The sequence below is a fragment of the Oscarella lobularis genome, chromosome 5 (assembly GCF_947507565.1).
Source record: "Oscarella lobularis chromosome 5, ooOscLobu1.1, whole genome shotgun sequence".
Classification (NCBI taxonomy): domain Eukaryota; kingdom Metazoa; phylum Porifera; class Homoscleromorpha; order Homosclerophorida; family Oscarellidae; genus Oscarella; species Oscarella lobularis.
Window position 1 is genome coordinate 2,981,035 of NC_089179.1, and position 13,544 is coordinate 2,994,578.

At 45.8% G+C, this 13,544-nt stretch overlaps 3 long non-coding RNA genes and 1 pseudogene across 7 annotated transcripts; 3 read left to right on the forward strand and 1 right to left on the reverse strand.

The window, feature by feature from the left end:
• The first annotated feature begins 722 nt into the window (after nucleotides 1-722).
• On the forward strand, nucleotides 723-3,935 carry LOC136187721 (uncharacterized). Of its 4 annotated transcripts, none has more exons than XR_010669972.1 (7): nucleotides 723-795; nucleotides 856-1,397; nucleotides 1,496-1,922; nucleotides 1,982-2,788; nucleotides 2,838-3,075; nucleotides 3,134-3,269; nucleotides 3,323-3,935. It is a non-coding gene; the product is annotated as an uncharacterized lncRNA (long non-coding RNA). The 4 variants fall into 4 exon arrangements; XR_010669973.1 differs by having other exon boundaries at nucleotides 856-1,178; nucleotides 1,223-1,922; XR_010669974.1 differs by having other exon boundaries at nucleotides 738-795; nucleotides 856-939; nucleotides 1,124-1,922.
• Nucleotides 3,936-3,994: 59 nt separating this feature from the next.
• LOC136187727 (uncharacterized) lies at nucleotides 3,995-4,901 on the forward strand. 2 transcript variants are annotated; one of them, XR_010669986.1, is made up of 4 exons: nucleotides 3,995-4,075; nucleotides 4,381-4,532; nucleotides 4,578-4,661; nucleotides 4,718-4,901. It is a non-coding gene; the product is annotated as an uncharacterized lncRNA (long non-coding RNA). The 2 variants fall into 2 exon arrangements; XR_010669985.1 differs by having other exon boundaries at nucleotides 4,381-4,661.
• A 2,607-nt stretch (nucleotides 4,902-7,508) lies between these two features.
• Nucleotides 7,509-9,915, forward strand: LOC136187726 (uncharacterized). Its single transcript, XR_010669984.1, has 6 exons — nucleotides 7,509-8,418; nucleotides 8,477-8,661; nucleotides 8,720-8,868; nucleotides 8,923-9,246; nucleotides 9,299-9,385; nucleotides 9,434-9,915. It is a non-coding gene; the product is annotated as an uncharacterized lncRNA (long non-coding RNA).
• Nucleotides 9,916-10,853: 938 nt separating this feature from the next.
• On the reverse strand, nucleotides 10,854-11,808 carry LOC136187720 (ficolin-1 pseudogene; annotated as a pseudogene).
• Between the last annotated feature and the right edge of the window lie 1,736 nt (nucleotides 11,809-13,544).

Consider the following 13,544-nt stretch of genomic DNA (forward strand, 5'->3'; position numbering starts at 1 on the left):
AAACGCCTTTGTTGCAAAGGAAACCTCAGCGAATGCCAGACAGAAGTATTGGATTGGATTGGTTTACGACATTACCTCGAGTACGTTTTCATGGCGTTACGGCCCACCCGTTGTCTCTTTCACTCGGTGGGCCAGATATGAGCCAGAGCTCCTAAGAGGTGAGTGCGTCACATTTGGATTCGACGGAAACGGCTTTACTTGGTCAGTTTCAAACTGCTCTACCAAAGCTGGGTACATCTGCGAAAGTGAGTTTGTCGGCTCTAGGAAGTTGCATTTGACAACTATGCTTTTTCTAGGAATGCTGGCGAACTCAAGTGTCGGATTGAAGTCCACTTCTTTTCCAATCTGTTAGTGTTCTTTCGACTGAAATGGTTTCTCTTTCTTGGAATGGTTTTTAGATATTTACACGTGTCCGAATGATTGGACGAAGATTGGCAACCGGTGCTTCAAACGACTCGACGGTTTCAAGACGTGGCGAAAGTCCTTGTCTGACTGCCGACGTTTGGGACAAGGCAAAGGCTCTCTCGTGAGCATTCGCTCTGTTCAAGAACAGAGCGCTCTTTGTAAATTGCTCAGCACGAACGACGCTTGGATTGGTCTAAATGACATTAACAGAGAAGGCTTCTATGTTTGGGAGGACGGCTCTCCGCTTGCCTATGTGAACTCGAGTTTACCATGCAGAAAGAATTGCAGGAATTTCACACAGTTGCGTAGCAACGAATGAAGGAGGGGTTTGGAAAGCAAGTAATTGTATTGAAGAGAAGCAAAGTGTGTGCGTTATTCCAACATTTTCTGGTAAGAATAGGCCGCATTATTTGTTTACCATTATAGTGACGCACTCCTTTACCTAATTAGTTTTCGATGAGTGCTTGAATAAGTCCGATAATTGCCACGAAATTTCAGCAAAGGGGTGCGCAACGACCTTTTTTTCGTGCAAAGGTATATGCATGCTAAAGTCGTTCCACACCTTTTGGCTATCGTGTAGTTGGGACCCTTTTCGCGTACTTTGGAGACAGTAGATCCATATACCGCTTTGGCCTTAGTTCTTCCTTATTGTCCTCACCAATGTTTCCGCACGGTCATAATGGTGTCACCGGATGAGACGTAGTAATGTCTTTTTCAGTTAGTATGAAAGAGAATGATCTCGATTAACGCATTCGATAATTGCCAAAAATTCGGTACTCTTTGAAACTCAGTTATAAAATTACAGATTCATATTTAGAAACATATTTAAATGAAAGTGCTTTTGAAAGTAGCTAGGAATCGCTTAATTAATGCCCTGGCTCGAATAATGACGTCTCATATTTTGACCGAGCCGAAAGTTTGGCAATCTCTTAAAAGACAAGGAAGAAACTCGGGCAAAAACAGTTTCTATTTACAGCTTTCATGCAACCAAGGTAAGCGAATTACATGCATGTTCTCCAAAAATTGGAGAATTATGAATTCCCCTAGTAATCTACCCTGCGTGTTTCGTGTGTTCAATGATTTAATTTAGACTGTCTGCCACCTTTCAAGTGCACTGCTCGTTTTTCGTGTCTCTTTATTTCGTCCTCGTCTTTGACCTGGTTTGACGCGGAAACGGAGTGCTCCAATCTCGGAGCGTCTCTCTTCTCTACCGGAACCAAACAAGACGTATCGGATCTTGAGGTTCATCTTCGGAATGTTGCGCGTAATCATTGGCCCGGATTTAAGAGAAAAGAACTATTTCTTGGTCTAATGCGCACGTCTACTGCAGCAAACGAATTTCAGTATAACTATCGATGATCCGACGGGTTTCCCTTCAAAAGTGATGCCTCCGGATGGGATCATTCGAAAAGTCCTCTGTGTGCGACGGTCACTGTACAACGCCTCGAAGACAGGCAGGGCCATTTCTTTTTCAGAGCAGCGCGAATTCATTTGCCAGAAACTACCTAAAAGCCAACGTAAGACCCACGCATTATTGTAAGGAATTTTCTTTTTAATTATCTAATTATGTAATTAGCGTATATTATTTTTCGTCGGACGGGAGTAACTCCTTATCGCCTGCGCCTCAATATGTTTCACGTTGTGGCTTGGACACCCGTTTGCCAACGAATAGTCACAAAGCGAGTCGCATGTCGGTGGGAGTCTGCGAAAAAATGGGCTACATTGAGTATAGCGGATTCACGTTTGGCAGAAGAGGATATGATTCTTGTCGTGTCAGTGACGTTAACTCAATTGTCGTGCGTTTATCAGAAAGGTATAGCATCGAGATTCGAATGGGGGGCTCGTACGTGGAGGAAGCTGTGTGACATGGTTCGGCCCCGCGCCTATGCCTACGGCGATCTTCTGTGCAGAAGTTTAGGATACGATGGAGGCATTCAACGTGGCAGGTCATTATATGATGATACAGAGCCGCTTACTTCCGGTGTTTTCATAAGCTGTGCCAATTAAAGGCGCGAAGTCAATCGAAGAGTGCACTTTTGCGGAATAAGATGTGTTACCCTGACGTCTTTCTTTGTAAAAACGTAAACCGTGGCGGGAAAGTACGACTTGTTGACGGTTGGCGTGAGAGCGAGGGAGTAGTCGAAATCTATTTGGATAAATCGTGGGGCGTTATGTGCGGCGACGAATGGGAAATAGGCGATTCTAACGTCGTTTGTCGTCGGTTAGGCTACAAAAAAGCTTTGGCAGTCACGAGGCCTTCTTTCACTGAGCGAGAACACGACGTATTACACGCGTTGCAAAAGAGAAAAAGAGTCCCTGGGAGATTGCGGGAAACTGCGCAATTGCACCAAGGAAGCGGAAGTGACTTGCAAAGAGAACGAATGTAAAAGAAACGAGTGATTAATTAAGCAATGATGAGATAGTTAATTTAGATTGCCCCCAAGGATGGCACTTCTATGCCGACTATTGCTATACCGTTTCTACTAGTTCTTACGCCTTTGATGACACTACGTGGGATATAAGGGATGCAGTTCCAAGAAGAGCCTTGTCAGCATCGGCAATGCTCACGAGCAGGCTTTTGTGTTGTCTCTCCTCGCTGAATTAGATACCGACGTCTGGATTGGCTTGACACGAATGGATAGTGATGAATACCGCTGGCTGAATGGAGATGTAATGACGTATATGTATTGTTACACTGTGGTACTGATTATTTACACTGTCTCTGCAGGTATGCAATGTGGGCTATTGGAGAACCGGGTTTTAGCAATCGTCCTGAGTGTGTTGCGATCGACTCTCGCACTGGCTACTGGAAGACGGTCGACTGCTTAGATCTCAAGTTAAAAGACTATGCAAACATGCTCTTGGTAATCTATTGCAGCTTAATTAAACCGTTCTACCAGTTCCTTGTGGTTCCTAGGTGATTTTAGCAACGCAGTGCGCCGACGTAAACGATCTTTCCTTCGTCACTGTCGACAGGATGAGCTTTACTTCAACGGCGCCTGCTACTATTTGTCTAAAGGCAACGATAAGCCAGAGCCGCTCTCATACGCGGATAAACAGTGCAAAAGGCGTGGGGCTCATCTCGTTTCAATAAGCAGCATGCATTCACGTACGCGGAAGCTGCATGGGAAATCTTCTCGAAGCAGAAAACCCTTTCAAATACATCGATCTTGATGCTGAATCTTTGTATCCTTTTTCGGACATGGAAGCGAAGGAGTCGGAGGAGGTATCAGGAAGCGTTGGCGAGACTTTTGAAGTCGACTCTTCAAGTGGCACGACACGCGCCGGCGACGGGACGGGGATTAGGTATGTGGGTTGCGACTCATTGGTAATGAGAGAAAGTACAGTCTGAACCGCGGTTCGTGCCGATCATGCATGGTGACTGCTGCTTACTACTGTGATGCTTTATAGTAATCTGTTGTGATGTGTCTTTTAGTTAGTGTATCGATTTGACTGTAGACGTAGGATTCTGTTTCTTATTGTGGCCGTTTTTGATCATTTTAGTCCTAGCAGCAGTCTATATCTCGATGTTTTAGCTACAGCACATAGCTTCAGCGTAGTTATATCCGGGGGCCTTAAATCTGCCGGGACCCAAATTTTGCTCGCCGTCATATGCTGTTTCGCGAGCGCCTTTTCGTTTCAACAATGGTTGGATTGGTTCGTCGCTAATGTAAGGCAAGCATTAATGGGTAGACAGCGGTAGCGTAGTTTCTGGGGCTCCGAACAACTTGATTGTTCGTCGCATTATGTGGTGGCTCATGCTCGGAGTCCCTCCTTTTCCCCATACAGCATTAAGTCCTTTGTCCCGAATCCCGCTTTGAGTCTCCAGAGCGAACGGCCGGTCGCGGGGGCCCTCTTCCGGGCTTCGGTACGTTTCGGAGACTGATAGAGCTTAGATATGAAAAGTTTGCATTTATGGATAGAGTGATGGGATAGAATTACTATAGAACGATGTTTGTTACTTTCGAAGCGCAGCGCGTCGCGACAGCTAGTTGAAAGTCCTTGCAATTATCGATCATCGCATGCAATTATCGATCATCGCATATGTCGCTGGATCTCGTGCAGCAGCAGACGGTCAGCTCGCATCGAAGTACAATGACGAAGTCCAACGCGCCATTGGCTTTGCGGTACGTTTCCAATCTCAGTTCTACGAAGTCCACTTTTTGAGGCAGGCCTTTTTTGAAGAATAACAGCTTTCGGTAATCAGAGGACGATTTATTATATGGTTTTATTGACGTCAACGGTTGCAACTCTAGGTAAGTTGTAATAATCATTTCTAATAAACATGGTGTACATAATAACGCTCTTTTAGCTTGCTGGCTGTTACGGAAGCCTCTTCTCAAGTGATTCAAGTACAACACAACATGACGAAAGAGGCAGTTTAGGAACCACAGTTGTAATTGGTACCCTATCGAGCCTAAGACTTTAGAGAGATTATTGATCCGTTCCAGTGCAACCTTCATTTGGTTTCAATTACTAAATTGGGTTTCCTCTTGTCTAAAGGGCCTCATGAAGGTCTGAATTGATTTTATCCACATCTCATGACCCAACCCGCTCTGCCTTTGGCTTTGCTTAATTAAAGTCAAAATGACTTTATATACAGGCTATCGAAATTTGCTTGCCGAAGCCGAAGTACTGCCCCATTTTCACACTTATGTATGTGTAAGTTGTGCAACTGCTCAAGCCACGCCCAGGCTAGCAGTATATAAAGACGGGGAGCTCACTCACTTCGTCACTCGCTCTCTTCGGAGAGGATGCTCGGGTACCGATGATCAGCTCTATAGAGCTCGAAACCGGTCTACAGAGTCGAGCATAGGGAGACGAGAGTCTCGTCCAAGATTGAGCGGGTGGCTTAGTGAGTGAGCAAAATCCTCTATTTCTACCTGATGTGGACGAAGAATCTGCAAAACAAAGTTCGAGAGAGCTTCTCGCAGATGACAAAGGCCGCCGAAGAAGACATCTGCTGTGGACAAGAGATTCGAAAGAATCTCTCCACTATAACAAGAGCAGGTAGCGTTTCCGAAGAAATCTGCATAAGAAAAGCTCGAAAGAGCTTTGGCGGTTCGAGAGAACCTTGGCAGATGACAAAGGCCGTCGAAAAAGAGAGATCTGCTGTGGACAAGAGATTCGAAAGAATCTCTCCACTATAACAAGAGCAGGTAGCGTTTCCGAAGAAATCTGCATAAGAAAAGCTCGAAAGAGCTTTGGCGGTTCGAGAGAACCTTGGCAGATGACAAAGGCCGTCGAAAAAGAGAGATCTGCTGTGGACAAGAGATTCGAAAGAATCTCTCCACTATAACAAGAGCAGGTAGCGTTTCCGAAGAAATCTGCATCAGCAAAGCTCGAAAGAGCTTTTGCGGTTCGAGAGAATCTTGGCAGATGACAAAGGCCGACGAAGAAGACATCTGCTGTGGACAAGAGATTCGAAAGAATCTCTCCACTATAACAAGAGCAGATAGCGTTTCCGAAGAAATCTGCATCAGCAAAGCTCGAAAGAGCTTTGGCGGTTCGAGAGAACCTTGGCAGATGACAAAGGCCGTCGAAAAAGAGAGATCTGCTGTGGACAAGAGATTCGAAAGAATCTCTCCACTATAACAAGAGTAGGTAGCGTTTCCGAAGAAATCTGCATAAGAAAAGCTCGAAAGAGCTTTGGCGGTTCGAGAGAACCTTGGCAGATGACAAAGGCCGTCGAAAAAGAGAGATCTGCTGTGGACAAGAGATTCGAAAGAATCTCTCCACTATAACAAGAGCAGGTAGCGTTTCCGAAGAAATCTGCATAAGAAAAGCTCGAAAGAGCTTTGGCGGTTCGAGAGAACCTTGGCAGATGACAAAGGCCGTCGAAAAAGAGAGATCTGCTGTGGACAAGAGATTCGAAAGAATCTCTCCACTATAACAAGAGCAGGTAGCGTTTCCGAAGAAATCTGCATCAGCAAAGCTCGAAAGAGCTTTTGCGGTTCGAGAGAATCTTGGCAGATGACAAAGGCCGACGAAGAAGACATCTGCTGTGGACAAGAGATTCGAAAGAATCTCTCCACTATAACAAGAGCAGGTAGCGTTTCCGAAGAAATCTGCATAAGAAAAGCTCGAAAGAGCTTTGGCGGTTCGAGAGAACCTTGGCAGATGACAAAGGCCGTCGAAAAAGAGAGATCTGCTGTGGACAAGAGATTCGAAAGAATCTCTCCACTATAACAAGAGCAGGTAGCGTTTCCGAAGAAATCTGCATCAGCAAAGCTCGAAAGAGCTTTTGCGGTTCGAGAGAATCTTGGCAGATGACAAAGGCCGACGAAGAAGACATCTGCTGTGGACAAGAGATTCGAAAGAATCTCTCCACTATAACAAGAGCAGATAGCGTTTCCGAAGAAATCTGCATCAGCAAAGCTCGAAAGAGCTTTGGCGGTTCGAGAGAACCTTGGCAGATGACAAAGGCCGTCGAAAAAGAGAGATCTGCTGTGGACAAGAGATTCGAAAGAATCTCTCCACTATAACAAGAGTAGGTAGCGTTTCCGAAGAAATCTGCATAAGAAAAGCTCGAAAGAGCTTTGGCGGTTCGAGAGAACCTTGGCAGATGACAAAGGCCGTCGAAAAAGAGAGATCTGCTGTGGACAAGAGATTCGAAAGAATCTCTCCACTATAACAAGAGCAGGTAGCGTTTCCGAAGAAATCTGCATAAGAAAAGCTCGAAAGAGCTTTGGCGGTTCGAGAGAACCTTGGCAGATGACAAAGGCCGTCGAAAAAGAGAGATCTGCTGTGGACAAGAGATTCGAAAGAATCTCTCCACTATAACAAGAGCAGGTAGCGTTTCCGAAGAAATCTGCATCAGCAAAGCTCGAAAGAGCTTTTGCGGTTCGAGAGAATCTTGGCAGATGACAAAGGCCGACGAAGAAGACATCTGCTGTGGACAAGAGATTCGAAAGAATCTCTCCACTATAACAAGAGCAGATAGCGTTTCCGAAGAAATCTGCATCAGCAAAGCTCGAAAGAGCTTTGGCGGTTCGAGAGAACCTTGGCAGATGACAAAGGCCGTCGAAAAAGAGAGATCTGCTGTGGACAAGAGATTCGAAAGAATCTCTCCACTATAACAAGAGTAGGTAGCGTTTCCGAAGAAATCTGCATAAGAAAAGCTCGAAAGAGCTTTGGCGGTTCGAGAGAACCTTGGCAGATGACAAAGGCCGTCGAAAAAGAGAGATCTGCTGTGGACAAGAGATTCGAAAGAATCTCTCCACTATAACAAGAGCAGGTAGCGTTTCCGAAGAAATCTGCATAAGAAAAGCTCGAAAGAGCTTTGGCGGTTCGAGAGAACCTTGGCAGATGACAAAGGCCGTCGAAAAAGAGAGATCTGCTGTGGACAAGAGATTCGAAAGAATCTCTCCACTATAACAAGAGCAGGTAGCGTTTCCGAAGAAATCTGCATCAGCAAAGCTCGAAAGAGCTTTGGCGGTTCGAGAGAACCTTGGCAGATGACAAAGTCCGACGAAGAAGACATCATCTGTGGACAAGAGATTCGAAAGAATCTCTCCACTATAACAAGAGCAGATAGCGTTTCCGAAGAAATCTGCATCAGCAAAGCTCGAAAGAGCTTTGGCGGTTCGAGAGAACCTTGGCAGATGACAAAGGCCGACGAAGAAGAGATCTGCTTTGGTCAAGAGATTCGAAAGAATCTCTCCACTATAACAAGAGCAGATACCGTGGCGAGTCGGATGGAGACAAAGTCGTTTGGTTGCCTATCTTATCTTATTGGTAACCACCACCTAACAATGTTCCTCTTTTGTGAAGAAGCTTCGCGGTTTCTTGGAAAGAACTACCTTGGAGGCAATCGCAAACAAAACACGTGAGCTTTAGCGTGAGTTTGTAGGAGTCGCAGTCGAACAGTAGTAGCCGAAATGACGCGAGGCGTAGAGAGTGCCCAGACGAACTGAGCTTCGCTTTTACGCGGCTTTTTCTCTCAAACTCAATGGAAGACAGTGTGCCATCGTTCCAGTAACGAATCGTTTGTCGCATGTAAATTGCACAAAGGTAAGGTTCCAGGTGCCACAGACTCTCTCTAATTGACTTGCTTCTCTTTGCTTCATAGGGAACCCTCAGCTCGAAGATGAATTTCTGAAAGAAATCAATCTAATGAAGGGAATCGGGCAAGATCAAAACATCGTCAGGAGGTTGCGTGAATAACGGAAAGCCAGCAGTTATGCTGGGTCGTTGAATACTAGTACCTGTCACGGTGATCTACTTAAGTATCTTAGAAGAGGAAGACACGTTGCAGTAAGTATCGATGTAAACAGGCGTTTTATTTAATTCAATAATTTGCTCGCTCTTTTAGTTGGATAGAACTCACTCTCGCAATTCTGAGCACGAGGAGAATGAGAAGGAAAGAAGTGCAGACGAGGATGTCAACATGATGAGAATATCGCGTTAAAATTTACGACTTCTGATCTCCTATCATTTGCCTGGCAAATTAGATCGGGAATGGTACAAGCAAGCCGATTATTTTATTGAATATTTGCAGTAAATTGTTACCTTCAGGATTATTTGAGTGGAAAAGGTCTGCCTAAGTTCATCTCGATTTGGCTTGCAGGAACGTGTTCGTTTGCGAGAACCAACTACTTAAAGTGTCTGACTTTGGACTGACAAGAACCGTCTACGAGGATGGGCAATAAGTCAAAAGACTTCAACGCGTCTGCCACTGCGATGGATGTCAATCGACGCTATTACCTGTCGTCTCTTCGCCGAGAAAAGCGACGTGTAAAACTAGAGATTGAGTTTCATGCAGGCCAACTTAATTTTCTTTTTTCTGTTTTCTTTTTATGTGGTCATTTGGAATTGTCGTGTGGGAAATATTCACCTTAGGTAAGACTGCTGTTTTTCCTCAGATTTCAAACTTGAAGGTTTTTCTTTGTAGGTGGTTTTCCTTACCAGAAGTGCAGTGTGAGTAAGGATCTTCAGTCGCATCTGCTTGAAGGCAACCGTTTACGTCGTCCCGAAAACTGTGAGTCTTTTGTGTTTTATTAGCCATTCATCAGTGCGTTTCTTTCAGGTACAAACTGATTTCTGAATGCTGGCGCACCAATCCCTCAAAGCGTCCAGCTTTCAGTGCTCTCTCACGGAAGCTGGGTAAACTCCTCGAAGCAGAAAACCCAAACCAATTTGGAAACTGCATCTCTTTGTACCCTATATCAAAGCAACTGCATGAGTCGGGGGATAGTCCGTCAGAAGCTATAGACCGGCAGTGTCACATATAATTATGTTTAACAGTAAAATGACGCTCTATAGCTAGACTGCGGAAAAATAGGTCTAGGGAGTTGCCAAGGCGCTCAGTGCGGGTTACACACGTACATCAATATTCGACTCAACGCTTCGTATTGGCCGTTTCATGGATATATAGGCGATGTGTGGGCGTGAAGCAAATCGTCGCCTATCTCGTCGAACCGTTGAAAGACAATGTGAAGCAATATGTACTTTTCATTTTATTATTATTATTTGTTGTGAGTGCAGTCGTCCGAGAGATCGTTCAGCTTGAAACCGCCATGTCTAAATCGCCAGGACAATCTATTTAGGATCCATCATAAAACTGTTAATTGCTGAGCTGTTGCAATGTGTCAATTGATGACGACCGACGTTATGTTTTCTGTATACTGCTGTTAGATGTTCCTCACCGGCCGCGAGGTGGCGAAATATGGGTCGCTTTCCGCTGAGTATCTCTGCAACTGGCTCTATGAATGACGTAATGTATGCCTGTCACTTGTAGAGCATGCCACCGCGAATCGGCGTATATGCTCGTTCTGCATAATCGGTATCAATAATAATAGATTATGTAGGGGGATGTGATAGTGTAACCACAGCTCGAAAAACTGTTCTATCATACACAAATCTTCCGAGATTAAATATATTTCTTTAGGTTAACGGTCACGTGTTGCGCGTATAGTGTCTACGTTTTTTCATCGTTTCTCGTTGATGCGCCGATGAATCGCGGAGCAAAGAAGCGCCGTTGTCGCACGCATTCTCGAAGCACCTAAAGCAAGAACTCTATGAAAGCAAAGGAGCCTGATCTGGGCCCGTCGCCGTGCGAGACTCGAAGCAAGTATCCAGACGCCTCAGAAACGAATTCCAACTCGCCATCGCGGTGCGTTTCCGATCGCGTTCTTTCCCTTTGGCCAAAATCTATGGCTACGAACCTACCTTCCCTTCGTCGTTTACTGACCATTTTTTTCATAGACTGTATTTGCAAACGGCGTCAGCGAACAGACGAACAAAGCAAGCAAAATGCGCGGTGGGAATGGGAAGGGTGGGAGTTTTGGGTTGCGCAAAAGAAGTTAGATATGGTGATGCCACATATCCGGCCGTCGTATGCTTTCCCTAAACTTTAGCTCCGTGAATACCAGTGGGCAAACCAAAAATTCAGAGACTTAGAGTCTCACAGGACATCACACCGAAAGATACGGGCACGAGAAAGCATGTCAACGAACAAAGATTTTTATTTCTACTAGTACAATAGACACACAGCGAAAGTGAACAGGGTAATCAATGTTATTTGCTGCTTTTTCTATTACTAGGCAAAATTATCTGAGTCTTATTTAGATCGAAATTTCATCTCGGAGAATTTGAGGGTTTCGTCCTTCCACCCATCCCAACGTAGTCCAGGAGCTGCCGTAAGGTAGTAGCCTCCGTTTAAATTAGAATAATTGCAATTTTTGTACCACCAGGCACCGTGCCTACTGATGGCGCAATTTCCGCCAGACCACAGATCATTGTCTTGTTCCTTGGTGGTAAATTTCATTCCATTGTGGTAATCAAGTGAGTACGACTCGCCAGCGTTTCCACCGTGTCCACTCACACCCAGAACGTATTCCGTGTTTTCATCGCCAACACTGAAGGTGGAAAATGTTGCATGCGCTCTATTTCCTTGTCCGTCTCCAAGATCAACGCGAAGTTCATTACCGCTTTCGCTGAGACTCAGTAGCCAATGTATGTAGTCGAGACCTAACCAGAATTCTACACCTACGTTTCCAAAGCCGCGTTTGTAGTCATTCCAGTTGCGATAGAAATCGATGGATCCGTCTTGTCTTCTTTGAAAGACGGTCCATCCACCTCCGTCCGTGTCCATATCGCAGTAGACTCGCATTGTCCGAGTTGCGTTAGGTAGAAAAACGTCGTATATTCCGCTTTGGGCCATGTTGTTTCGTTCGTAAATACAAGAGCAGGAACACGATCCTTTCACATGTAGACCTTGTGTTTACAAGTCTGTTAAATATCAAGACAATATCCTTTAGAAAACATTCCTCACCTTCCACTTCCACCCCACGCCACGACTCGCCCTTCTAAGACGTACAGATGCGCTTTTGTGAGCGTTGTCTACAGAGTCGAGCTCGTACCTGTCCTCTTAGTCCCACACGTCCAGTTTGTCCCTATAGTGCAAACGTCACGTCTCGGTCACACTGTAAGATACGTATATACGTATACCTTTCGTCCTTCGGCTCCCTTCTCTCCTCTCTAGGAAACGCCATGCAGGAGTCATTGACGGGTATATAGAAAGGATCCACTAACTGTAGTACGGTAAGTCAAACCTCTCCTTTCGTTCCGTTCAGGCCTATAGTTCGTTTTTCGTATCGGTCCAATGGCATGCAGACGGTGGGTTCTTCGGACGAGTAGACGATCGGAGTCTGGCACGTCTGTGCCTTTGTGGACCATTCCAATATCAGCGAAACAGTAACCACAGAGCAGAAGTGCATGGTTAGAGTTTAGGATCCCAGCCGCGGCAGTGAAATGAATCAATGACCCCAGTTCCCGTCATTATATGTGCTGAATTCATCTCCTACCCATGCAATTGGTGGCAGTTAGCCCCGAGGCACCTACTTCTCCTTTATAGCTAATTGACCCCTCCCTAGTGAAATATGCTATTTACGACACGTAGCTACTTCGTACCTTTTGGCTGTCCGTCGACTCCTTTCTTCTTCGTTTCTGGCCCATGCAGACGGTGGTAGCCATAACGGGACGATGGTTTGTTTCGGAATTTGGACTAACGAGATCAGTCTATCTGGAGGGTGCATATTGTCATAAGACGACAAGGCGTTCCCCACGTTGATGTACAGTCACGGATTTCTCTATAATCCGTGGTACAGTGTAGTCTCGTGCCCAGACTCTCTCCCGCCCTGATGTTCCATCCTGGTGACGTACCGCCTTCAACTCCGCCTCTAGCATGATGGGTAGGGTACAGGGTATGTACAAAGCTGCAATGCTCGAGTTTCGAGGGTATCGCGGACGACTATACGGGTTCGAAATGCGTAATCGGTCACATGGGGTGTCAGCTAGAGCAGGCGGAGTTGTGCGCGTACGTCTGTAAGGTGCGTTCCTGGAAGCTACCACAGAATCCAAGAAAATCGATCCCTGCCGTGACAATCGACTCAGCTCATTGGCTGGATTTCACTAAAGAGTGGTCAATTAGCTAAAGAGAAGTATAGGTGCCTCGGGGCTAACTTCCGGTAATTGGGTGGATAGTGTCTACGTGCGCCGATGAATCGGGGAGCAAAGAAGCGCCGTTGTACGTCGCACGCGTTCTCGAAGCATGCACCTAAAGCAAGAACTCTATGAAAGCAAAACAGCCTGATCTGGGCCCCTGTCGCCGTGCGAGACTCGAAGACTTCTCAGAAACGAATTCCCACGCGCCATCGCGGTGCGTTTCCGATCGCGTTAATTCTTTTCCTGTGGCCAAAATCTATGGCTACGAACCTATACCTTCCCTTCGTCGTTTACTGACGATATCATTTTTTTATAGACTGTATTTGCAAACGGCGTCAGCGAACAGACGAACAAAGCAAGCAAAACGGCGAATGTCGTCAGTCATTCAAGACCTTGAGGGGCAAGACTTACCAGGAACGCCCCCTCTTGCAGGAACGCACATGCAGAAGAACGTCTCCTCTGTCATCGCCATCCCATCCACTCCCTGAAGCCAACGTCACCGCATCCCTCTTAATTTCCTATAAACGAAGTCCACCTTGTGAGACTCGGTATAGTTATCCTGCATGTGTAAATACGAGAACAGAAGGAACGATATCGAAACAGTCCGTGCAATTAATGGAACTGGTCAAGTTCGCCGTGAAAAAGTCTCATAATCACACTTCCCCACGCCGGCGGATCCACCAAATTGGACG